We start from the raw sequence: 3305 nt of genomic DNA on the forward strand, positions 1-3305 counted from the left end.
CAAAAAAGGTGTCGCTATTGTGACAGTGCTGAGAACCATTTAATGGTGCTCAAAAGAACCTTTTTCTTTTTTCTTAGAATGTAGTATGTGAATTGATGTCTGTGTATTTTTGGTGTGTTTCACATGCAGTGCTGGTAAGGTGCTTCACTGGCACCATTCTTAAAGGTACATTACCTATCTGCATTGCAAATGTGCATCACAAACTCATTTGAAATGAAATGAATTCATCTGAATTTCATCTCATCAGTCAAACATACGTTCAAAACATGTATATTAGCAATACATTAGCATGTCATACATTATCATTGACACTGGAAAAAAAAAGAGCAAGGATAACACACCCATGCACACACAGTTTCACAAGCATGAATACATGTACATGACATTCACCAATATTTTTTCATGAAACATTACTCAATAATTGAAAACCATAGAAATTTGCTCTTTCACAAATTCGCAGAAATGTATTTATTCACCTTAACTTTTACAATCTAAAGGTGAGGTTTGTATTTGTCATGTTATAATCTGTCAAATATTCTTAACAAAATATTTTCATTTGTTCACTAATTCTTTTTCCACAATATTTGTCATTTGTGTACCGAGCAGTTCTTGAAACACCATCACACATCTCTGCACAGATGATATGAAATAGCAAGAGGTGCATCAGGCTTTTGAAATACATAACAAAATTTCTAATTCTCTGTGAAATAATTCCTGCATGGATGAGATACAGTAATTGTGTTAGTCTTAAGATAGGCAGAAGTCAAGTACATTACTTAAGTAGTATGAGGAACTTTTTCCACATGTTTGCTAGTTTGTTCGGTGTTGTTTTTTTTTTTCTTTTAAAGCATACTTGTCCTAAAAGCAACTACAGTGGACTCCCGTTATAACGAAGTCCTCGGGACCGGCTATTTTCTTTCGTTATATCGAAATTTCGTTATAACCGAATGAATAAACAATAAAAATACATAGAGTTGACAATGTTGTGGCCCTAAATTTTACTTCGTTGTAACCGGAATTTCGTTATAACCGTGTTCGTTATAACGGGAGTGCACTGTACAAAGGGCAGGAAAACAATGCCATTAAACAGGACCTTTGGTATTGTCACAGAAAACATACATTATATTGCTGGTATGATACTTGGGATAGGATAAGCTTTACACTTCTTCACTTCACATTCATAACGTCGAGTACTTGAATTAACTTATCTTTGTTTGTATACAAGTGACCTTTTTTGTTGTTGTTCTGCAATTTGAAAGCACCATAGACACATCTATACAACTGCAAATACAAGAAGAGTATCAATTCAGGTTAATCATGACTTCTGACAATTTACAGCATGTCCTACGAAAACACACACACACACACACACCCAAAAAGAAGAAAAGAACACATTGTTTATAATGTGAAGGATAATAAGAATCCCAAGGGGAAAAGAGCTAGGATACCACACCCACACAGTTTCACAAGCATGAATGAACAAAATTCCTCACCCATGATCTAAAATATGTAACATTTGGAATCAATAAAAATTTACACTTTTTTTTAAAAGCAGAGCAACAAATTCATTAGAGTAAACTATATATGATGCAGGCCTAAAGCTGAGGTTTGAATTTGCTGTCCTATAACCTGCCTATGACAATAATATGTTGTTAGCATTTGTCATTTTGTTCACCAAATTTGCCAACAGTCTTTTAAACACCACCACCACATACATGTACATTTTGTATGTCTGCAAAAGCAATATTAACTGGTGACAAGAGGTGCATCAGTGCTTTGAAATAAATTACATAATGTTCAATTCTCTACACAATACGTAATTCCTGCGTGGGTATAAATGCAATAAGTTTTACCAGTCTACGTGCAAACTTTAAAAGTGTGCAGAAATTGACCACACAATGACTGGAGAAGTATAAAGAGCATTTTCCGTTTGTGCTTTTAAAGTTTAGAACTATGAATGACTCCACTTCTCAGATTGGCATCTGGTCTGATCTCATTACGTCTACCCCCCCCCCCCCCATACAGTTGATTCAAATCTGTTAAATGCAAATTATAGTGAAATATTATCACTGGTACACTGTAAGTTGCAAATGAAGAGTTTGTTTGCAAAAACCGATAAGTCCATAGTTGCCAAATGGAGATATTTGCGATTAAAGGTCAAGAAAAATAAAGAGAATAATAAAAAAAAAATCTTTGCTTCTTTTGACCATAACTTTAAAAATGTACCTTTATATGTAGTGACCAATATATCATTTAAAAGGTATTAGGCCAAGTAAAAAAAGAAACCAGTTTCTCGTCCTCGCGCGCATCGATTTTGGCCGCCGCATCGATTTTTTTACTATTTACTATTTTCAAAATGGCGCTGAAAATACCAAGAAATTCATAATTCTCGTCCCAGCCCGCTCCCCGCCCGCATCGATTTTCAGTTGCCGCATCGACTTTTTTGATATTTACTATTTTTTCGGCCGCCGAAAAAAAAAAACAAACAGATCGACAATTCACCTACCAATCGTGACGTCTCATTTCTAATTTTTACGCCTTGCGTCCTCTACTTAGCTGTAGACTGTAGTACAGCTGTAGCTTCTGTGTGTAGTGCGTATGTAATAACGCATGCATTTCACACTGCGAGCTCGGCCGATCGGCAAGAAGGAATGACCCACAAAACAGTCGAACTGCACTGTAGTTGGATGGGCGGCGCGGCGGGCCGGCCTACTGGGCTGTGATGTACAGCGCACTCGGTACGTCGTGAACGCGATAGCGGCAACATTTTTGCGAACAATCGCTGATATTCCACGCATATTTCGCGCGTTGTTCGTATTTTTCCCCGTTTCTGATATTTTAAGCGGATGAATTGTACTGTACAAATGCTTGTGAGGATTGTACGGTATCGAGTTTGTATACATTTTCATGTCATTGTGACTATGTGCATGTGTGTGCAGTGTCGGAAGGTACGGTGCCAGCAGGGAGGTCCACACCTCCCTGGTGCCAGTGCAGTGGCCGTGCCGCACCGTATATCGGCAAAGTGTGCGTGTTTTGTAGCTGTCCAGGGTCCCCATCCCCTGGTCTGTCACGGCGATACATTCTATTTTGAAGAGAAAATGAAAGAGCTTTTCCAGCAAATGTAGAATTATTAAATGGGTGTATCTACAAAATAAATAACATTTCCACGGATTCTGGTTTGTCTCGTATTTCAGCGGGATACTTTTCTTCACGATGTAAATTCACGGACACAGCCGTGAGTGGTATTATCTGTAGTGTGTACTGTTATACAATCATTCATCATCCAAATAATGAGTGATTATCAA

The sequence above is a fragment of the Diadema antillarum genome, unplaced genomic scaffold, assembly GCF_040938485.1.
Source record: "Diadema antillarum isolate AM-2024a unplaced genomic scaffold, OU_Dant_1.0 scf00000014, whole genome shotgun sequence".
NCBI classification, from domain to species: Eukaryota; Metazoa; Echinodermata; class Echinoidea; order Diadematoida; family Diadematidae; genus Diadema; species Diadema antillarum.